Source organism: Anolis sagrei, chromosome 3, assembly GCF_037176765.1.
Source record: "Anolis sagrei isolate rAnoSag1 chromosome 3, rAnoSag1.mat, whole genome shotgun sequence".
Taxonomy (NCBI): domain Eukaryota; kingdom Metazoa; phylum Chordata; class Lepidosauria; order Squamata; family Dactyloidae; genus Anolis; species Anolis sagrei.
The window spans coordinates 152,817,901-152,842,576 of record NC_090023.1 but is presented as its reverse complement, the minus strand read 5'-3'; the positions used below and the strand labels follow the sequence as shown (position 1 = coordinate 152,842,576).

Here is a 24,676-nt window from a genome sequence, read left to right as displayed (position 1 = left end):
CTTAATATAACCAGTAAACTAGGTTTGATAAAACCAGACCCGACAATGTCTATATGGTAGGTTCTGTTGTGTGACAGTACAATAGTGGAACAACCAGAACCATTTTGACCTCTGAAAATACATCTCAGACTGTGCCTGCCTTCCCCATGGCTTCATGCTTGCTAACAGATGTAAAAGCAGCTGATTAGAGCACCACCCCCATGCTCTCTTACTCAAGCAATGCTCTTGTATTTTGTCCTGGGAAAAAGAGCTTAAATTATATAAAGCAGGGGTCATAACTTATTTAAGGACTCATTTGACGAAACACTTTTTTAGCCTCTGCATCTTACAGATAAAACACAAGAACTCCCTCTGATACCAGCCAAGCAAATGTTCTGCCCAGTGATCCGAGAGTAAAGATAAAATGAACTGACAGTGTAGTCAACAAATTTCACCCAGGCAGCCATGGCCACGTGCTCAGTCCACATCTTTGGCTTTGCTAGGTAGCTTCCAAATGAATCCACAAAGAAAGTGGCAATGCTTACAATGATTTTCTCTTGATTTATTTAAGGATGTTTTCATCTCACTTTCCAAGTGGCTTATATCAAACTTTTTTTTTAAGAAAGCAACAATATAGAAATACAAGGAAATGTAATAACCGCATCAAATCTTAGTCTAAGAAAACATCCAAAAAACCCCTAGAATTCTGAAAAACCTTGGCAAATAAAAAAGGTTTTCACATGGAGTTCAAACACAACATGGTGCCTGGCAAAATTATTTTGTGGGGAAAGTCCAGAGATAAGGCACATCACTGAGAAGGCTCTGTTTCCACTCTGAAAATATACCTCCATGTTGTGGCAGTCAAAAAGAGACATTATCGGAGCATGGTTAACCGTGCTCAAGTCAGCTCTCGTCTAACACAGCACACTGGGAGATGCTCCATGCCACAGAGAGTACTTTGGCCTCAAGAGCAAAGTGTGGTCTTTCAAGGTTGAATGGGACCCCATTCCAAAGAGGATGAACAGTATCCTCCAAATCAGATTAACTGTTTTATCTGAACTCCATTTCAATTGACTGGCCTCAATCCAGCACATTATGAATCCCAGACAGTTTGGCAACAGATGCAATGCTAAGATTGACAGTTATATTCAGAGAGAGAGAGAGATTCTCTGCAGAAACCACGCTATACATATGCCCAATTCAGCACAATATTCTGTGGCCTACATAAATTATACAAATTAATTGGCTAAATTTGAAATCAGGTATTTCTTTTGCATAATTTAGTATTTCTAGTGTCATAGGTAACAGAGCCTACAAAGCAATGTTGATTTCTAAAAACTATTAGGCAGGCAACTCTCTTTTCTCCTGAAAACCCTAATTCTCCACTCTAATATTTTCTCCATGAAATGAGCCGTATCACGTCAGAGCTTCTGATTTCCCTCTTCTCCTAAGCATTTGTTTAGATATGTACTTAACAATGAAGTTGGCTCACAGCTAATACAGGGTGGACTGAGGGAGGAAAGAGTGTTATCGCAGAAGGTATAATTGTTATTGTAAAACCTCTAATCTCTGTGTTTGGAGAGGAAAAAAGTAAACACATTATAAAAGCCACCTTTGACTTTCTGCCAAATAACCTCAATCCTATAAAATGCCTCCTAATGATCTGAATGTGATGGAGTCATTTCAATAACATAAAGGGCTCTTCTAGCAAAAGATACTGGCCACATATAATGCACAGCCAACAGCATTATGTTGCTGCTGTTGAAATATTTCTTGATGCTGTTACAGTTTACTATAGGCAGTCTCCGAGTTACAAACATCCAACTTACGAATGACTCATAGTTACAAACGGGGTTGAGACAACAGAAAGTGAGAGAAAGCTACCTCTAGGAATAGAAATTAACTGAAAAAAGAGTTATCGGGGGGAAAGGTGTCAGCCAATTTTTTTTTCCAACATCCAATTATCACAGGGACAGAAAGTGAAGAGAACTCTTCTGAATACAGACACAGACAGCAAAACAAACATTGGGGAAGTTAGACCAAATGCACATGAAAATAAAAGACCAGTAGCTGACTGGTTTTACCCATTCCTAGCAACACCCCATGTAACAAAGAATAAAACACCGTCATTGTTTTGCTAAACTGTGTATGAGAATTACCAAAAGCAGTGGTTACTTATAGTAGTGCCCTACAAATCTGGAAACCATTTAATCTGGTTGCTTCACCTCCTGAATCAATATACACAAGAAAGTACAGACAAAAAAAAATACCATCCGAACATTAAATGACTGTGCAATGCAACCTTTCACCTGGGAAATTCCATATGGGGAAAGCACAGCTATCCCCTGCTGAAAGGAAGTGACCATGACATTAAATCAATTCACATCTACATCTCAAGAGCTATCTCCACATCTGGAGACAAAGACACCATGTAAAGAACCTTCTATACTTAACATGAGAACATGGGGCCAGGAATAAATATGACCACACAGATGAAAGCTACACTTGGCATAGTTACCTGTTCCCATCAGTTGGTAGGCATTTCAGCAAAATTCAGAAGTGAAAATAATGCTGGATGTATGAGAAAAGGTACGGAGATTTGTGGAATGCAAAACACTCAGATTATGTTTGTTTCTTTTTGATTGATACAGTTGTCAAACAATTAATTCCCACAATGCAGTTTTCATTGAGCAAACCTTTTTCCCTTGGTTGACATGCATATCCAAGGCTTACATTCTTCAGTGTCAGCTGATTTGTACTTCCCACACTCAAATGTGACCATAATTATCCTTATATCTCTATAGATCTCCAAATTTTGTGATTTTTGCTCAAAGAATGACCTCCAAATATTAACTATGATTTTAGGTAGCAAACTAGTAATAAATAAATAAATGTACAAAAAATTAACTCAACAATTCTGGGCTAAGTTCCTCCCCTGAATACCAAAACAAGAGATAATGAAAAAAACAAAACTATTTGATAAAATAGATAAGAAATGCAAATTCACTGACTGTACACAAATTGCAAAGTAGTTATTTTATCTGATTTCCACTTAGGGAGAAAAAAATGAAATGCAAAGATACAGAATGGGGGACACCTGCCTTGACAGCAGTATGTGTGAAAAGGATCTTGGATTCCTCATGGACAACAAGTTAAACATGAGCCAACAATGTGATGTGGCAGCTAAAAAAAAGGCAATGAGATTTTGGCCTGCATAAATAGGAGTATAGTGTCTAGATTCAGGGAAATCTGGCTTGGTCAAGACCACACCTGGAATACTGTGTCTAATTCTGGACACCACAATTGAAGAGAGATGTTGAGAAGCCGGAATGTGTCCAGAGGAGGGAGACTAAAGTGATCAGGGTCTGTAGGACAAGCCCTATGAGAAGTGGCTTAACTGTTGGGCATGTTTAGCCTGAAGAAGAGAAGGCTGAGAGGAGACATGATGAGGGCCATGTATGAATATGTGAGGGGAAGTCATAGGGAGGAAGGAGCAAGCTTGTTCTCTGGTGCCCTGGAGACTAGGATGCAGAACAGTGGCTTCAAACTACAGGAAGGGAGATTCCACTTGAACATTAGGAAGAACTTCCTAACTGTAAGAGCTGTTCAGCAGTGGAACTCACTGCCCCGGAGTGTGGTGGAGGCTCCTTCTTTGGAAGCTTTTAAACAAAGGCTGAATGGCTATCTGTTAGGGGTGTTTTGAATGCGATTTTCCTGCTTCTTGGCAAGGGATTGGACTGGATGGCCCACAAGGTCTTCTCCAACTCTGTGATTCTATTATCCTCCCAGTATGTAAACTGGTCAACATTCACCACACTTCACAATCAACATTATAAAGGAATACACCCCTATTTATTTAGCACCTGTGACACAACATGCAATAATTTTGCATCTGGACAACCATCAGTTTGCTTAAGCAACAATAGTCTAGCCAAGACTTACAACCAGTCAGACCATTCAGGCAGCAAACATTTCAGATACTTTAAATTCCAAAGCAATGAGTGAAGCCATGGAACCAATTCCACACACCACTTTAAATTTGTGCACCAGCATATTATCTTCCATCCACCACACCAGATTTTAATGTATTTATTTATTTTTGCTATTTCCAACCTAGATTCATATTTATATAACCCAGTACACAGGGGGAAATTTCTCTCACTTTCTCCTGGCCTTTCATATTTCTGTAATCACCTCAGAGGAAATTTAACACCACAGAACTAGATTAAGGGAAGGCAAAGAGACAGATCTAAATCAACACACAAGAAAGAAGTCTGAGCTAAGGTTCAGCCGCCACTATGACTGCATATTGGAGCTCATATGAGTTTCAGGGAAAAGAAATATTATCATGCATTGGAGCTGCCATAAAAAAGAGGCATTATTTGCAATATCAAGGTCCAGTGAAGTGTGTAAAAAAGCAAACAAACAAAAAATAAGAAAGCTTCAGCAGGATGTAAAAATATCTGTCCGGAAAGTAAAAGATGTTGAGGCAATCCTCTCTTAGATAAAGAATGACAGGAGGTTGAAATAGGCAGGGAAAACCAAGAACAGGTCGAACATCCTTTATCTGAAATTCCAATATCCTAAATACTCAAATATCTGAATTTTTTCACATGGGTGGCTGAGATAGGGGCACCTTTGCTTTCTCGTAGTTCAATGTACACCCACTTTATTCTGTCCATACTATTATTAAAATAGTATTCAGACTATACAAGGTTTATATGAAACAAAAAAAATGAATTTTCTGTTTTGATTTGGGCCCCATTTTCAATATATCACATCCTAATACAGGAATTCCAAAATCTGCAGGAAAAAATCCACAACACATTTGGTCCAGCAATTCAGATTAGGGAAACCTAATACGTAGTACCATTTTTAAATGGAGATGGGATTTAATATAAATATACACCCACCTATTCACAAATACATACCTTACGGAAAACAAGCCAAACTTCCTGCCTCTAGAAAACTACTACTTCAAGATAAATACACTGTCACCCTAGCATGACAAACCTCAGTCCAAAAGAGACCATTCTTCTGACTTCAATACTATTGAAACATACTTAGGAGAAAACCTGCACTGACTTCCATGCAAACAAATGCATACAGGATCACATTGCTAATGAGCCATGTTTAGACACAGGATTCCCACTGTATTGAAAGCTTATTTCTTGTCGACAGTGCTAACAAAAGGCACACATCTACACCCAATGCTTATTCGAGCATATTCTGGGAAAATGTGTCATGATTTCTGTTTATTTATTCATTGGATCTACATTCCCTCTTTCTCCCAAATGGGTCTCAAGGTGGCTGGCAGTAATACTGAACGTTTAATTAAAATACAAACTAAGATCAAATATTAAAAAGAAGCAAGTAATGGCAAAATGCAAAATGCACACGTAATTACACAAAATATACTACCTAGCTAGTAACAAGGCCCTTGGCAATCAATCAGTTGCCAAAACTGCCCTCTCTGTTTCCAGATAATTCCTACACAATCCAAGCAAAAATATATTTAAAAGGTAATTTCCGAAAAATGTTTCTAATTTGTAATTCCTGGTGTATTGGGGGTCAATCCCATCTATTCAATGCACTGATCCCATCTCTCAAACATGAAAGTGTTCCAGATTCCACCCTCACCCTGTGCAAGAATTACTGACCTGTCATAGCCGTGGTCAACAAAGCCGGAAAACAATCTATTTAGGCCTCCTCCCATGGCTGCCAATTGGTTCTCACTTTCCCATTGCCACTAAACCCAGGCCTTTTGCATCCTGCTGTAGCTGCCACTGTTACATTGGAGGAGGAATCTAAGAGCATCCCAGCAAGATGTGCCAAGTTTGTGTTGATCTCAACAGCAGGTCACTAGGAGCAAGACAAACTAATCCCACACTCTTCTAATTTGACGTGAGGATCCCACATGGCAACAGCAAGACTTGAGAAACCGCTCTTCACTCTAACCTCGTTTCAGTGATCATCTTTTGTTTGCATTATTGCAACTCTCAAGATGACAGCTATCAAGTCAGATTACTGAATGTTGCTTACGGTGACACTTGCCAAAAATGAACTATTGAAGGATCAAAAGCGCACGAGGCTTAGCTTGTGTGCTTAGCTCACAGAGGCTGAGGAGCTGGAAATGGCTCGAGAGGTTTTTTTTTTTTCTTCCCTTGTTTCAGAGATGGGCATTTGCAGAAATGTAAGAATCTGTTTTTGTATTGCACAGGCCATTCTAAATAATCAAAAACTAATGAGCACCAGCAACCATAACAGCAGTTGGAGGCATGACAGTTATTGAAGTAGAGAAATGTTCCTTGATTCGTGTTTGGGCACTGCATTTGGTGGTCCCTATGTAGACTTGTAGACTATGTAGATATTCCACCTCAGACATCAGAAGAGCTGCAAGACCGAGAACAAGCCACGAGAGTCAAGACAAAGATACACCCAGAGGAAAAGTGTTCTTGCTATACATCAAGGGAACCACTGACTGCATAGGGAAGCTGATGAGGAAACACAACATACAAACTATCTACAGACCCACTAAGAAAATCCAACAAATGCTACGTTCAGCAAAGGACAAGAGGGATCCTCTCACCTCTGCAGGAGTCTACTGTGTACCATGCAGCTGTGGACAAGTCTACATAGGGACCACCAAACGCAGCATTGCCCAAACACAAATCAAGGAACATGAAAGGCACTGCAGACTACTTCAACCAAACAAATCAGCCATAGCAGAGCACCCGATGAACCAACCAGGACACAGCATTTTATTTGAGAACACAGAAATGCTGGACCACTCTCACAACCACTATGTCAGACTACACAGAGAAGCCATTGAAATCCACAAACATGTGGACAATTTCAACAGAAAGGAGGAAACCATGAAAATGAACAAAATCTGGCTACCAGTATTAAAAAAAACCTCTAAAATTGCAACAGCACAACAACAGAGAGGAAACAAACAAGGGCATCTAATCACCTCTCAACAAAAGTTTGCTCCAGGCACAGTCAGGCCATTGTATGCTAATCAAGGTGGTCAGTTGAAACATTCACACCTAGCTCCAGCAATCAAGAGTCCTTTGTCTCACCTTGGTCATTCCACAGATATATAAACCCTTTTTCCTAGTTCCAACAGACCTCACTACCTCTGAGGATGCTTGCCATAGATGCAGGCGAAACGTCAGGAGAGAATGCCTCTAGACCAAGGCCATATAGCCTGAAAAAACCCACAACAACCCAGTGATTCTGGCCATGAAAGCCTTCGACAATACATTATGGGAACACTTTTGTGGAGTTCCTGTTGATTTCTTTATAACAACAACAACAACAACCTTTATTTCTACCCCGCCACCATCTCCCCAAAGGGGACTCGGAGCGGCTCACATGAGTCCAAACTCAGCAAAACAGTACAACAACATAAAATATAAACAACAAAATAATATCACAGTAAAAATAAACCAATCAAATAAAATAAATAGTACAATATAACATAATAAAAAATCAAACACAGTGGGCGGGCCAGATGTATGACATAAAATGATAAAATTCTGGATGATATAGCAATGAAAAGTGCAATTTGTAGGGAAGGAGCTCATAGGGGACTGGACAGTGGAGTTAAACTTTCAATAAGGTGGGAAAACAGTCTAGGTGGAACAACAAACATGGAATATATGGTCACTCTCCAAAGGCACATTGGAAAAGCCAAGTTTTTAGATCTTTTTTAAAGGCTGCTAGAGTGGGAACTTGCCTAATCTCACCAAGTAGCGAGTTTCATAGCTGGGGGGCCACAGCAGAGAAGGCTCTCTCCCTTGTTCCCACAAGACATGCCTGTGACAGAGGAAGGGGTGAAAGGAGGTCTTTCCCCAAGGATTGAAAGGAACGTACAGGTTTGTGGTAGGAGATGTGGTCACGAAGGTAGGCAGGTCCTTTCTAGTAGACATGGTGACCTCCTCATCTATGAAATTCTCTCCTAAAAAAGATAAGGCTGGCCCCATCTAAAGGTGCTTTTAAGAAAAGTTAAGAATTCATCTATTTTCATTGGCTTTTACTTTTTTTAAAAAGTCTTTACTGCTAAAGGATAATTTGAAAATGTAATGGTTTATTTAAAATTGTTTTTCTTTAATATGATTTCATTAACATTTTTGTACTGTTTTAAGCTGTAAGCTGCTTTGGGAAAGCTATGGTCTTGAGAGGCAGCTAAAATGACTTAAATAAAATGAATAAAATAGATTGTGCTCTTAATTTATCCATTTATACACTATTCACAGCTCCAAGGCTCAGGGCTACTTACACAAATTACTCATAAATATGGAGAGATTTTAATTTGTCTTGCTGGCTCAGAATCTAAATTAAACAGGTGAGAGGGAAATGAAAGTGGGTGAAACGCTTTGACTTAAGTTGCACTGAAATCAATAAGAACTAATTCCACATTTTGTAGGTGTTATGTGGCAAACCTACATGTTTTATTTATTCATTTGAACATATTCAATCTCATCCGTCCTTCAAAATGCTTAATGCCTCAATACACATTATGCTCCTCACAACAAAAGAGACATATTGGCCAAAGCCTAATCGGTTTTAATAAACTTACAGAATGCCCTGCTACTACTTGTAGCTCACCAGTTGAGATTTTTTTAACAAAAGGATTAAATAAACTAGATATATCAATGGATATGAATGGAAGAATGGAACCTCCCAGTGGTGTCATTCTTAATAATTAGCAACTGTTTCCATCCCAGTTCTTCCCAGTGGCACTCAAGGACACAGTCCCGACTTCCCTCAGAACCCCTCACTCCTCCATCCTGTATCTCCATTCCGATCTCTCCACACTCTTGATACTTTTTGTTCCCCTCTTAACCCATCCCGTTCTTCATGTCTTCTAACAATTTTAACAATAGTTTAGCAAACTTGTGGGAACTAGCTGACTGGACCTTTACATTCAGAGGAGGTACAACTTCTAAATGCAAAACAACAACAACAACAACAACAACAAAGGATGGCTTCCTAGAAACATCTAACCATGTTCTTCTTCTCTACTAGTAGAGATGTGCACCTAGGATCCAAATCCAACACTCTATCCACTATGTTATACTGCTTCATTTATTAACCATTTAGGTAAGAAAACTTTTCATCAGGTTTGGTGGTGATCCATACAAAGTTGCATAGTTCCATCCTTATCACTTCCTAATTCCAGTAGAAGCTTTGCATTTAAAGAAGCAATGGAGTAGTAAATCCTGTCTACTTCTATTTCCATATAGCCATCCTGGCAGCAAGCTAGACTGAAAATATTAGTGGCTCAAAGTGACCACCCAGGTGAGAGTTTGGGCTAAGCTGAGGTCAGAATCTAAAAGTCCCAATATGTGATCACTACAAAGCCATCAATTCATTAATTTCTGCACATAAACAGCTGAGGTTCCATGAGAAAATATCTGTATGTGGTACAATCTTGAGGAGAGGAAATCAGCTGAGATAAACGATATGAGAACAGGAAATTCCTCTGGACTAACTGTTTAGGACACTGAAGAAAATGCTCTAAATACAATAGGACAAAAATCTGACTCTATAGTGTTTCATTCCATAATATAACTACCCTCACCATTTCCTTCAATAAGCATGAGTCCCAGAATACCAACAGAGTACAGCCTTTCAGACCATAACCTACCATAGCAGTCATAATAATAATAATCATCATCATCATTTATATTACACTCTATCTCCCCAAAGGGACTCAGGGTGGATAAGCTAGTTCTTATGGTAGGTTATGGTCCAAAAGGCTGTACTCCATTTGTTGGTACTCTCTGGGACTTGTGCTTATTAGAAGAAATGGTGGAAGTAGTTAGAGGTAGGAGGCAATGGGAAAGCAGTGAGTTGGATAACAGGGATGAGATCAGTAGAACTGGAAGGGTATAATGGGTAAGGTCCAGTGCAAAAAAAAAAATCTTTTGGAGGTTAAAACAGGGGTAAAGAAGAGTTGGGTGTCAGGGGCTGAGAGGTACGAATCTAATCAGTGGTTCTTCCGCTAATTAGAGGAAGAATAAGCAAAAGTATTACGTTCCTCAGTGGTGAAAGTAATCATTTTTTAGCTGAAATGCATTGTGAAATTGCATTGTTATAAGCAGTTACAAATCTGCATAGCAGGTAAACAAAATGATTCAGCTAAGAAAAAAGGAGGATCAAGTACCAGCATTTCATTCCTTTGGCAGAGATTCCATTTCTTTTGTTTTTTAAAGAAGTTATCTTTGGGGGAAATAAGATGTTTGGTAGTAGAAAACATATTGCACTGAGGACCTCAACACCATTCAGGCCCGTAGCCAGGATTTCGTTTCGGGGGGGGGCTAAAAAATTTTTCAGGGGGGGTTTCGGGGGGGCTGAGTTTCGGGGGGGGGGGGCTGAGTCTGAGTGAAAGAGGGTCTAGCCTAGCAAACCTTTTGTATCATTACCCCAATACCCCCATGCACATGAGATATATTGAGTATGGTGATCAGATCATGATATGAATAAACATAAGTTTAAATAATGCACCAATAAGGCCTTTTCGCGAACCACAATGAAAATTTCGGGGGGGGGGGGGGGCTGAAGCCCCCCGAGCCCCCCCCCCCCCCGGCTACATGCCTGACACCATTACATTTCCATGGCTTACTCTGTACATGGGATTGGAGTTCTCTCAGTGCAGACAATTTGAGTGCAGGCTATGCACAGCTCTGAATACAAAAATGAAGAGTCTTCGTGTAGCATACAAAGTATAATGGGAGCGATGAGAGAGCCACACCGTGATGAGTGTTGTTGGTAGATTGGCTGTTCCGTTTAACAAATACACAGATATAGGAGCAACTAAAGACAGAACAATGAATATGATTAAAACCTCTGCTCGACTGTGCGTCATGTCATCTAGGCCTTGGGTAAGCCTCACCAAGTTCAAACATACTACCTACAACAAGGTCAATAATTCTATTCCTGCCTAGTATTAATATATATATATTTACAGTATTTTTATACCGCCCCTCTCAGCCTTCTGGCGACTCGAGGCAGTTTACAAGGCAAAATTCAATGCCACCAAAAATACAATTACAATATAAAAACTTTAACATCAATAAAATCATAACAGTTGTAATAAAACATAATTCAATATATCTCCTTGGTTAAGATACTATGTACCTTCTCACACTGGGACATAATCTGTATACATCCCATATATTTTTAGGACTGGATGCTGTATTGGCGTGGGATGCATGCTGTCCTCATGATACCTGATTATTACGATTCTTATGATATGAAAATACTGTGCTTTGACTCATCACACAACAGAAGGCTGGCTCCTCCAAAGCCATTCAAAACAGCCCCTACATCACTCTTTGACCGTTTAAAAAGTATAGCTGCTGATGGGATACATATAGATTTTCCTGTCACAAACAAAAACAGTGCTTCAACAACTGAAAAATCCATAGTATTTTTTAAAAAAAACACACAATTAGAATTCTGTCTGAAAATAATCTATTTCTGTGATGCTTTGCGGATGGATTCTGACGGAATACCAACGGAATGGGAGGAACGTCATGTGATGGGACCTGTTCAAAAACATTATCAAACAGTCTCAGAAATGGAATATTTCCAAATGTGCTAAGGTCCTTAGTGTGTATGCAGCTCCACATGTGCAATCCCACTGTTTCCTTCTGTTGTCAGTCCCAAGATTTGTCACTTACTGGTAGACAAGGGAGCATTAGGGAGGCAATTCAGATCCTGGAGACACAGCTGGTGAGCTGTCAAATTTCCTTCCTGTAGGAGATCACAGCAGCTGGATATTCAGAGTCCAAATACCTTCCCATCCTACCATTCCCTCTGGTAAAAGGGAAAAGAAACACCTCTTCCAGGGGTTGATGGCTGCTGGCTGGCGGAGGGTTTTGAACAGAATACAAGGGCAAGACAATAAGTGCCACATCCTACCAGGGACGCATGTGTGCAAAAGATGTTCTTGGATGTGCCGGAGAGACTAACAGGATGCCAGCCATGGAGTATACAAAAGACTTCATGTGCATTTTCTTAATATCCTCAGAACAGCCATGTCAGGTAAGCCAGCTTTATTATCCACATATTACAGTTGGGGTGTGGAAAGAGAAGAAGTAAGAAAAAGACACAGCAGCATGCCTAACAGAAGTGCATAATGCCAAGGCAAATAGGTACCAATACAGTTAAAAGAAAGGCATCACCAAAATATCCCTGAGCCATATAAGTAGCAGGTGAAATGAAGCAATAAATTGTGTGGGTGGGTGTATCTGAAGGAATGGGATTGAGACAGTCTGGCGGACAGGGAGATTAAGGCCTAAATCCCATCATTAGCTCTGGCTAGAACAGACCCATTGAATCAGCTGGATTTACCAATGGCTGTCTCAGCATTCAGCACTTGATACAATGTACTTTATCTACTTTAGTTAGAATTAACATCTGTAGGGATACCAAGGTGCTTGTCCTCCCAACCCTGCTATACGCCTGCAAGACATGGACTGTCTACAGATGTCACATGCAACTTCTAGAACAATTCCATCAGCGTTGCCTCCGAAAAATCCTGCAAATCTCTTGGGAAGACAAGTGGACAAATTTCAGCATGCTGGAAGAAGCTAAGACCACCAGCACTGAAGCGATGGTCCTCCGCCATCAACTCCATTGGACCGGCCACGTTGTCCGGATGCCCAACCACCATCTCCCAAAGCAGTTGCTCTACTCCGAACTCAAGAACGGAAAATAGAATGTTGGAGGACAGGAAAAGAGATTCAAAGATGGGCTCAAAGCCAACCTTAAAAACTCTGGCATAGACACTGAGAACTGGGAAGCCCAGCCCTTGAGCGCTCCAGCTGGAGGTCAGCTGTGACCAGCAGTGTTGTAGAATTTGAAGAGGCATGAAGGGAGGGCAAAAGAGAGAAATGTGCCATGAAGAAGGCATGTCAAACCAACCCTGAACAGGACCGCCTTCCACCTGGAAACCAATGCCCTCACTATGGGAGAACATGCATGCCAAGAATAGGGCTCCACAGTAACCTATGGACCACCGATCTTGGATGACAATCCTACTCAGACTATAAGGGATCACCTAAGTAAGTAAGTAAGTTAGAATTAACCAATTTAAATCACCCTTCTTGGAGAACCAAATGAGATTCTGTATACATTTTGAAAGAAAGTACAAAATCAGGGTTACAACTTAATGTTAAAAGACAAAAAAAATGCCCATAGATGATTTATATAGTGGGCAGTGAAGACACTGAAATACTTCAAAATGCCTTGTACTATGGCTCCGCCAAAAACCATAAAAAGGAGGAGGAGGAGAAACTGTAATTTGGAAGGGGAGTTATTAAGGAATTAAATAATCTCCTCAACTGTAACGATATACAATTAAATACCCAAATCAAAATCATCCATGCCATAGTATTTCTGATTTCTGTGAATGAATGTGGAAGTTGGGCAATGAGGAAAGATGATAGGAAGAAAATAACATGAAGCCGGAGGAGAATTGATAGCATTGCTTGCTACAAAGACATATAAATGGGTCTTAAGAGTAAATCTAGTCCAAACTATCACTAGAAGCAAAGATGACTAAATGGAGGCTATGGGACTTATCTCTGTATGTCGAAGCTCTGCACAAACTTGATTAACTGACTTATGTGGCCAAGTATACTCCCTTCGCCTCAAAAAAAGCCAGATAATCATTCCCTGAGGAACAGAATGGTTTTTAAGAATACACAAATTGACCAAACCTTTCTCAATGTAATGTACCTCAGACTATTAAGGAGATACATTAATGAGCCAAGAAGGGCAAAGCATATTACAGTGTATACTGAAAGGACCTATTCAGAAATAATAGTATGTCAAAATTTGGAATATTATAGAGATAGAATGAGGCATTCTAGCCCAACCTATACAGGGATAATGATGATTAATTATATATTTGTATCTCGCCCATACTCCAAGAAGCTGATAATTCCCCCTTTTATTCTCATAGTAACCATTTCAGGTAAATTATATTGAGAAACAATGACAAAGATAGGCTCATCTGGCAAGCTTAACGGCTGAGCAAGAATCTGAACTTAGGCTTGCCCAGTCCATGCTGTAGACATTAGTTCTGCTGTATCTTATATGGGACACAGAGATATAAATCAAATTCAGTCCACTCTGGGTTGTTGTAGGTTTTCCGGGCTGTATGCCCATGTTCTAGAGGCCATACAGCCCGGAAAACCTACAACAACGCAGTGATTCCGGCCATGAAAGCCTTCGACAATACATCAGTCCACTCTACTCTGTCCTTTTAAACATTCAGACTAATATTTATTTATTTATTTATTTATTCATTCACTAAAATATTTTATTTTCTCAGCCATACAGTGACTCAAGGCGGGTTACAGATTGGCACAGTTCGGTGTCAGGCATTTATAAAAGGGCCATTAAAAACAATCAACATTACAATATAAAACATATACAAAAACCGCTGAAGCATATAATCATCGGTGTCATCCTATTAAAAACGTTATCCAATAACATTGTCTGGCCATTCCATGTTCATCATTCATAGTTCCATGTTATCTATTCCGCTGCATTCTCAAAAGCTTGCTCAAACTTTTTTTGGAAAGTCAGGAGGGAGGGGGCCGATCTAATGTCCCTGGGGAGGGGGTTCCATAGCTGGGGGGCACCACTGAGAAGGCCCTGTCCTTCGTCTCTGCCAATAGCAGAGGCAGGCAGGATCGAGACCAAGACCTTCTCAGATGATCTTAAGCTCCTAGATGGTTCATAGGAGGAAATACATTCGGACAGGTAAGCTGGGCCAGAATTGTTTAGGGCTTTGTAGGCTAAAGTCAGCACTTTGAATTGTGCTCGGTAGCAAATTGGCGGCCAGTGGAGCTGACGCAACAGAGGAGTAGTGTGTTCCCTGAGCGCCACTCCTGTTAGTAACCTAGCTACCGCCCTTTGGACCATTTGAAGCTTCCAAACAGTCTTCAAATGCAACCTCACGTAATACAAGGGTAACACTACATTTTAAAGTTGTATATACAAACTGGCCTTTTAGAATAAACCATTCACTGAGCAAGCAACAAAAATCGTAGCAAGAAAAGTTATATGATTGAAGGTAAATGTGGAAGTAAATTACACACTTGTGCGTGGAAGAATTATCAGGCCAGGTCTGCAGATTAGCAGACTACAAAGATTTGCCTGTACAGAAGTTCCAGGACATGTCCATGCTTTCCTACAACAGAAAGCACTACCTGAAAAAATTCTGAAACTTATGAACCAGTTTACTTTCATGGAGTAAGGACTATAACTTGGGGCCCTTCCAAACAGACCTTATATCCCAGGGTCTGATCCCAGGTTTTCTGTTTATCCCAGATTATCTGGCAGTGGAGACTCGTATAATCCAGTTTAAGGCAGAAAACCTGGAAACAGATCCTGAGATATATGGCTTGTCTGGAAGGGCCCTTGCATATAGAAGGTTTCAGGTTCTATCTTTGACATCTCAAATTAATTAAATGGATGCATTTGCAAGTATGCAACAAGAGTTAGCCCAAGACACAGAAAAGCTGTTGCCAGTCATAGTAGACAACATTAGGCTAAACTGGACAAATAATTCATCAGATTTTTGTGTCCCTGGTTGCTCTTTTTATGCTGATTGACTTAAATAATAATTGTGTGCCTTAATTTGTAAGTCAAGTTACATGTGGACCTGAGAATCAAAGCAACCCCTAAAGGCTTTCCTATGACATCAGCTGGAGATTGGAAAGACTAGGCACATCTGCCTAGCCAGGATTACTGTCATATCGAAAAAGATCAGTCACGTACATCTGCCCAAAATTAGAAGACATATATGAGAACAGCCTCAAAAGAAAAAGTAGCACCATGCTAGACCTTCACACTGAGGTCCTGCATAGGTCTAGTTCACATCTAGCAAAACATTAGTTTAAAAAATGTTTATGAATTACACATATCTGGGGACTATACTTTCTGGCTCCTCCATTCTTTTGAGAACAATGCTGTGTCAAAAACTATATGTAGATGTATTTCATCTCTACTCTTCGTGTGCATAAGAATGGAGGTGCCAGAACTTGTGGAAGCCATATATGGAAACTTTTCAACTCCACTTCCCATGCCTATGAGAGGGAGCAGACAAAGAGGAAATGGAGAAACTTAAGATTCTCCATTGAAACCACAATGAAAAGCCTTATCATAGCCTCTACATGTAATGGGAAACCATGGTTTGTTCCTACATTCAACACAAATAATACAAACAGTGCTTTATTTAGGAATTGTGCATACATGAGCATTGAACTCTAAGACATTTTTCTACCTAAAAAAAAAGGAACCAACAACATTCCATGAAGGCAATATTTTAAACTGGCTAGTTGTATTATTCAGACATCAATTCTGTCTCTATTTATTCTAACTCATAGTTCTGCTAGTGCTGGGTGTCAACACCAACTACATGAATGAATACAAAATATTTAATATATGGATTAACAGCCAAACAGATCAAAGGTCTTACCTGAGTGTTCCACAACCACCTCTTGTCGAAGAATAGTTTATGGCTAGTTCCTTTGAAACTTCACATAACAAGATTTTCCTACAAACAAAAATAATATGAAATGCGTTATAACCAAGACTGCCAGAAAATCCAGAAATGTAACTGCAAGGTATGTCAAACACTCTCACTAGCCACAGTTATCATAGGTTGCCATTGTTGTTCCTTCACACCCACTTCAAACTAGTTTCCTGACCATCAATAGGCCTGGGATGGCTTGCCTGCTTCCACCAAGATCATTCCCTTTTTTCATTCCAAGCTCTCTTGAGTAAACTATTGGCATTATTGTAGTGTTGAAGAAAGGAAAGGATGTCTCCACTGCAGCCAATATATTCCCTAAAAAGTGCAGTCATACAGTTGCGATAGGTTCTTTGGGCAAATTGAGGAAGCAAGAAACAGAACTTAAGCATATAGTAGTGTTTCCAGGGGCATTCCTTATAATAATGGACACTAGGCATCACTAACATCCAAAAGAGAGAGAGAGAGGAGGAGGAGGAGGAGGAGGAGGAGGAGGAGAAGGAGGAGGAGGAGGAGGAAGAAGAAAGGAAGGAAGGAAGGAAGGAAGGAAGGAAGGAAGGAAGGAAGGAAAGAAGGAAGAAGAACCAAGCAATGTTACCATGTTCTATGTCTTACTCTCTACTTGAAATGTGCGGACTGAAGATATGGACCATATAGCTATGACCCTGGTTAAGAAGTTTGGCTGTGGATACCAACAGCTGGATATAGAGCAAGAAAATTATTGCTCTTGTGTCCCACTTGTGGACTTCCTTCCTCATGTCCGCACTCAAAACAGACAGATATGTTCTATGTTGATTAGAAGTTATCCTCCCTTATGCCTACCTGAATATGGATGGCTCTAACGCAGTGGTTCTTAACCTGTAGGTCCCCAGATGTTTTGGCCTTCAACTCCCAGAAATCCTAACAGCTGTTTTTTTCCATGTTGTGAGTGACTTGAGAAACTGCTAACGGTTGGTAAACTGGCTGGGATTTCTGGGAGTTGCAGGCCAAAACATCTGCAGACCCACAGGTTGAAAACCATTGTTCTAACTAAAGAAGCGAAATGTCTGCAAAAATGCTATGTCACTGGGACAAAATTATTCTGAAACATCACAGTAATTTCTAGGAAAAACTATTTAGCCATTAAAATTACTAAAAGGGGTTACTTTAAAGAAATAATCTAAAGGACATTTACAGGCAACATGCATCATGTGTGCTATTTCAGCAACCAAATGTGCCATCCATACACTCACTTTTATAGGTATGAAGTGTCAAAGTGGGAGAATGCCACAAAAATATTTATCAATTTTCAAATGTTCATCAAGTCATGATGGATTCTTTAACAGGTTTTGAAGGCAGGCAATAAGGACAAGCGAGACAAATGGTCTCTCATCCAGAAGTTTATAAACATAAAGTTGTCGCAAATCATTGGCATATATAGAAATCTGCTGTCAACTCCAACACTTGTTTTCAAAACCAAAAGCAGCAGCCTTCTCTTTCTCTTGAGTCTCTTTTTCTTGAAGTATTGTGGTCTAAATCTAGAACTTTTAATATATATAGCCTCTTTCCAAAGAGGCAAATGCCCTATCCCCCTTCAATATCACTTGAGCATAGCTAGATAATAAACTAAGGATGTGATTCTTGAATTTCATTCCCTCAGGGGAAAAATGAGTAATTTACTAACTTACTCTCCATTCTGAGAATGTCTCTGGGAACTTCACATTTCTTTGGAAACTGCATACTTTCCACTGTTCTTGCAGTAGAGAAAAGTTTTTTCCCCTCTCACCACAACTCATAATTTTCCTGTCTCCCTGACAGAGCCATAAAAGGGTTTGCAGGGGGCAAGGGCAGCAAAACCTGCCTCTTCTGAGTGAAGAACTCTTATCAGTGTTGCTGCTAAGGCGGTGGAGAAGGAAAGGGGACACCCATTTAGCCCAAATATAGGGGAAGGAGGAAAGTCACTCAACAGAGGAAGATGACACAAACTCTGGGACACAAAGGTTTGCTGCAAGTGCCAAATCATTTTTCTAAGGACTGGAGTCAGTGGTCCCCTCCACAGGAAGGTTTCAGTGCTAAACTTTGTTGGAAATTGCACACATTTGCTTCTCCTTAGTGTTGCAGGGATACATAATACAATCTTCTTTTTTCAAAAAGAGGTCAGTGATAACAGTTTCCTTCCTATCACCCACTTCCAGGAAAAGCTTCTCAGAAGATAGAAAGAAAATGCTTGCTAGTAGTCTTGTTCCGGCAGGGTTTAAACTGAATCTTTTGAGGTGGGAAACAATATTTCTGAGGACAGAGATGCTTAGGACAATATAGTGAATGATCCATAGTAATATGGGGTGGTGTTATGTAAATGTAAAAATAATTTCAAAAATGTAAGAAAATGGGTGGAGGGGGAATGATCCATAGTTTCACATATCTCAGGGCTACTGCATTATACACAAACAAGATGAACTTGATCTTTGAACACGGACAATGTTTTTGGAGTGCTGGCAAAAGACCGGGCACAATGAATTCACTGCAGGTATAATATACAAGGACAGACCAGACAGAAATGAAAGAGGAAATCTTAATACATAAGAAAATGTACATCTGTGAGGAGAGCCATGACAGAAGCCAGGAGGGTTTGAGCAAAAATTAGAATAAAGGGAAAAAGTGATATTCCTGGAGACTTCCAAGCTAGACTTGAGAACTAGAAAAAAACCTAGAAGAATATAAAATTATACTAGGTAACATGTTTTTGTTCCTGGGTTATACTGTAAATGCCATTTCCTAATTGCTTCTATCATAAAAACATGGAAAACGTTTATTAAACTGCTAAAACTTTGTTTTTGCAGGACACCCTGCAACACATTTTGCTATAGTTTTTCAATAAATATCTCATCAAGTCTCAACCAATTCAACATAGTTTGTGACAGCCACAAAACAAAGTATATGGAGTATAACAACTACCTTCAAAGTAAGTACCACACAGTTAAACAGGAATAATGCTTTCAATCCAGGAACAGATTGAGTTTTTTCTCCCAAATTTTGTTACATAGTGCTATCAAACATTTTAAAAGGAGAAATATAATAGTAAAGGGCAATAGTGTCACTAGGATTGAGATCATCCAGTGCAGTGACTCATGATTTCATCTCCATGGACCCCTTTCTGTACCAAACCATACCACAATATTTTAACTAAAAAAACTAGGAAATTTGATTTATTTATTTTTTTAAAAAAACACCTAGCAAAAACAAAAACAACAGAATGTGCTAGTAGAGCATGCAGATTAAATCATGTGAATTGAAGCATCATTTTAACGGGGTAATGACTTTATTACAAAGCTCAAAAACTAAATTAGCAGAGTATTGTTGAAGGCTTTCATGGACGGAATCACTGGGTTGTTGTAGGTTTTTTTCGGGCTATATGACCATGTTCTAGAGGCATTCTCTCTTGACGTTTCGCCTGCATCTATGGCAAGCACCCTGAGAGGTAGTGAGGTCTGACTTCATTACCTCTGAGGATGCTTGCCATAGATGCAGCGAAACATCAGGAGAGAATGCCTCTAGAACATGGCCATATAGCCCGAAAAAGCCTACAACAATCCAGTAAATTAGCAGAGTTTTAACCTTGTAGGGACATGCTGCTGGACTGACAAAATTGTTTTGTGATTATATCTAACTACTGGGATTTTTTGAAATAAACTGCTAAAACACTGCACAAATATTTCGTAGAAGAGTCATTTTAATGTCACCTGCTCAGGGAGTGTCAACTGGTGTGGTTCATACCCCACACTCCCCCTCCCCTCCATTGAGGACTCTTGAAAGACAAATTCTACCAATAATGTAAGTTCCAACCAATTCCTAACAACATGTAATCAACTAATTAAGTATCTCTAGTATGTTAGCAGCAAGGAACACTTGTGTGGGTTGGTGGAGTTGTATCTGCATAAAAAAAACCAAGCCTCAATTGCTTAAAAACACTCTTCTATCAATCATAGTTCAGTCACTCTTTAGTACTTTTGATTAATTTTTCATTTGATCTTTTGCAGCTATATTCCGTCTTGTGGGAGGAAAGGATTGAATCTCTCATATCCCGTCAATTCTATCTCTCTCTTAAAACTCACTTCTACAAAGCCCATCTTTGACCTTCATGATTTTTACACTTACTTATATAAACATATCCCTGCTACTTAACTATCTGATCCTCTTTTTCTATAGTTAATGCTATTTATAAAGTACTTACAGTAGATCCCCATGCATTTTACTTAAAAGTGTTTAAGGTGCTTACTCTCAAGGAAAGGTGTGTAAGATTCTAGGATTGGATTCAAGGAATGAGAATTACATGCTCTATGTCAGTGTTTCTTAACCTGGTGGTCGGGACCCCTGGACGGGTCGCAAGGGGGGTGTTAGAGGGGTCGCTAAAGACCATCAGAAAACACAGTATTTTCTGTAGGTCGTGGCGGTTCTATGTGACCCAATTCTATCATTGGTGGGGTTCAGAATGCTCTCTGATTGTAGGTGAACTATAAATCGCAGCAAATACAACTCACAAATGTCAAGGTCTATTTTCCCCAAACTCCACCAGTGTTCACATTTGGCCATACTGAGTATTCATGCCAGGTTTGGTCCAGATTCATCATTGTTTGAGCCCACAGTGCTCTCTGGATATAGACTCCAAAACTCAAAGGTCAATGCCCACCAAAGACTTTCAGTATTTTCTGTTAGTCATGGGAGTTTTGTGTGCCAACTTTGGTTCAATTCTATCATTGGTGAAGTTCAGAGTGCTCTTTGATTGTTGGTGTACTATACATCCCAGCAACTACAACTCCCAAATGACAAAATAAATCTTCCCCAACCCCACCAGTATTCAAATGTAGCCGTATTGGGTATTTATGCCAAACCAATGCCCTCACTGCGGAAGAAGATGCAGATCAAGAATAGGGCTCCACAGCCACCTACAGACTCACAAGAATTCTGATCCTGGAAGACTATCCTACTCGGCCAACGAGGGATCGCCTAAGTAAGTAAGTAAGTAAGGTCCAGTGAATGAAAATACATCCTGTATATCAGATATTTAAATTACGATTCATAACAGTAGCAAAATTACAGTTATGAAGTAGCAACAAAATAATGGTATGGTTGGGGGGGTCACCACAACATGAGGAACTGTATTAAGGGGTCACAGCATTAGGAAGGTTGAGAAACACTGCTCTATGTGCACACCAGTATCCTCATTCTTCTCCACTATTAGTGATGCTTGAATAATTGATACAACATCAAATCTGGAACTTTATTTGAAGTTGTACTGAGGATATGCACAACATACTGAATGTCAAAGGAAGTGCTTCATGTTACCTACCTTCTCCATATCAACTGAACATCACGATATTCCACAGAGGAATATCTGAACTGTGATGTTCAGGTGTAAGCCGAAATATTGTCTTAGATCAGTTTTCTGTGCAAAGAAAGATTCAGGCAAATGCAATCTTTGTGCTCCCTGGTCCAGCAGAGGGAGCATGGAACCAGCCAGTGGAGGCAAAGTAAATGGCTAATTGGTTTGCCTTGTTTGTAGGAGATGTTAAGTATTTATTCTAGGCAAGATGTTTGCATTGCCATAAAGCGGAGGTGTGCTGGAACAGGTTGTGCCTCTTTGCAAGTGCAAAATCCCGAGCCACTGTTCTGTGAATTGGGAATTAGCCTACCTTAACACAGTATGGTGGCAACTATCAGGAGCAAGACAGGAAGGCAGAGTTTCAAAATTAATTTTGGGGAGGGGAAATCAAAAGCAACAGGAAATAATGAAGAAAAGACTGCACAGTATTTGATCAAATCACACAGATAAATAAACTCCCCGATACTTTTGGCAGTTTTTTTTAAAAGACAGAATAAAGGGGAGCCTATTAGTATAAAAGAAACCAGATGTTATTAGAAATACATATAATGCAGGAAAGGAAGTGGTCTAAAGCAAGTGAAGGAAGGGAGCAATGTTTCAAAGGAATGGATAGGAATGGTGAAAGAGCTCCTAGAAAATAAGACCAAATATTCCCAAAATGAGCATGGTTTGTGCTAAGAATAAGTTGGTTGCCCTCTTTGTTGCTTTGCATTTCTATCCATTTAGAATAATCTTTACAACATTAAAAAGAAAAAAAGAGGGAAATTTTGTAACGACTACAAAAAAAATGAAAGCATAACACTGGAAAGCACTGACACATATAGTTATGTGTATTAGGCCTCCAAATGTTGATAAAAGAATGCCGTTCCGTGATAAATCTTCCTTCCCACATCCTTTAACCTTGCAGTTTCACTTAGCTTAGATAATTGACTTCACCACTCCACTTTTTAAATGTAGATATTCTTGGGCCTCTCAAATGCTTTGCTATCACTTTTTTTCTACAGTTAAAAGATTTGGAAGTGGCAATTCGTACATTCCTCATTTTTGTTTAGAATTATTGCAGCGGAGCTGTTGGAAGGGAGAGCATTTCTGAGTTCAGCTTCCTCGTGCACCCTTTCCCTCTTTCTCCAATTGCAGTACTATAATTTTATAGTTATTTTTGTTTCGTTGCCTACTCATTTCAGCTTCTGGTTTTTTTTTCCTGACACATATCTTAAATAAATAAATGTATTCCTATTGGGGAACTACCCAGTAGAAGTGATGCTTTATTTCCACTCTTCATGTTGCAGCAGACTGACACACCAGCTTAAAGGTAAAGATTTCCCCTTGACATTAAGTCTAGTTGAGTCCAACTCTGGGGTGTGGTGCTCATCTCCATTTCTAAGCTGAAGAGCCGGCATTGTCTGTAGACATCTCCTAGGCCACGTGTCCACCATGACTGCATAGAATGCAGTTACCTTCCTGCTGAAGCAGTGTCTATTTATCTACCCCCATTCGCCTGTTTTAGAACTGCTGGGTTGGCAGATGCTGGAGCTAACAAGGGGAGCTCACCCCGTTCTACAGATTTGAATCCCAAACAAGTTCTGTAGCTTAGTAGTTAACCCCACTGCACCACCTTGGCCCCTTATACCAGCTTACTGTCATGTATAACCCAGTGTAAGGAGTGCACTTACTTTTGAGGAGAGGGAAGGTAAGGAAATGAAACAACAACACACCTCTCCATAGGCATACAACTTTCTATAGTATAGATCAGCTAAGACAAGGGAAGTCAACCTGCTGTTAGATTTGAAAACTTGTCACTTGTGGCTAAGGGTATTAGTGGTGGTGACGCTAAATTTCCTACTGAAGTTCTCCCTTGGCCTCTGTGAAAACACAGTTGTTCCTGTCTCTTATAATGGGAAATTGGGAAGGAAGATACCAGGACCTGCAGTAAACTTCCATGAATTATTGAACAGTAGATGCCTTGTCTGAAAGCAACCACTGGATGGGATTCGTCCCAGAACAGGATAGCCTTAAGCTGTGAAGGAATTGAGGCATAGAATCAAGTAAGGGAGTATTATTTCTCTTACAACAGAAAATAATAGCTAATAATTATCTTCCCATCCATTCTCTTTTATGAAGAGGTATGGCCAATTCATTTCATCCAAGCCAAGGGATAGGCTGGCTAGGATATAACAGATGATTGACTCTTAGAGCCCTTCTAGGCAGGCCCTATACCCCAGGATCTGATCCCAGGTTTTCTGCCTTAAACTGAATTATATAAGTCCATACTGCTGGATAATCTGGGATAAAGAGAAAACCTGGGATCAGATCCTGGGATATAGGTTCTGTCTGGAAGGACCCTTAGGTGTTTACAGGAGAGGAAAGTTACTAAATTGTGTCTGTTAGCTCATGTTAGGGTTGCAACTAACAAAACTGGTAGTGTTCCAAAGGAGAGAAACTTCAGAGACCTTTCAATGTGTCCTGAATACCTTACAACTTACAACACTATATTTACAGACACACCAATCACTGCTTCTACTATTGTTGTCAGCGTTTAACCCAGAAACTTGCTCAATCCCTTTGAAACCACACAAGTACAAATTAGAAGGAGCTAAGAAAGTTATCTGCAAAGTATATCTCAGGCCCCTTTTATTTATTTATTTATTTATTTAAAGTATTTATATTCCGCCCTTCTCACCCCGCAGGGGACTCAGGGCAAATTACAATGTACATACACATGGCAAACATTCAATGCCATAGACACACAACATATGTAGACAGACACAGAGGCAATT

At 39.8% G+C, this 24,676-nt stretch overlaps 1 protein-coding gene across 6 annotated transcripts in view; it reads right to left on the bottom strand.

Moving 5' to 3' along the window:
• Nucleotides 1-24,676, bottom strand: part of ZMIZ1 (zinc finger MIZ-type containing 1) — a 520,385-nt gene that overhangs the window by 276,300 nt on the left and 219,409 nt on the right. For 5 of the 6 annotated variants that reach the window (XM_060769065.2, XM_060769068.2, XM_060769069.2 and 2 more), the window contains one exon: nucleotides 16,487-16,564. The gene's annotated coding sequence lies outside the window, so the exon portion shown is untranslated. Of the gene's footprint in view, nucleotides 1-5,639; nucleotides 5,829-16,486; nucleotides 16,565-24,676 lie in introns of those variants that run through there. The other variant, XM_060769067.2, reaches the window with a different exon arrangement.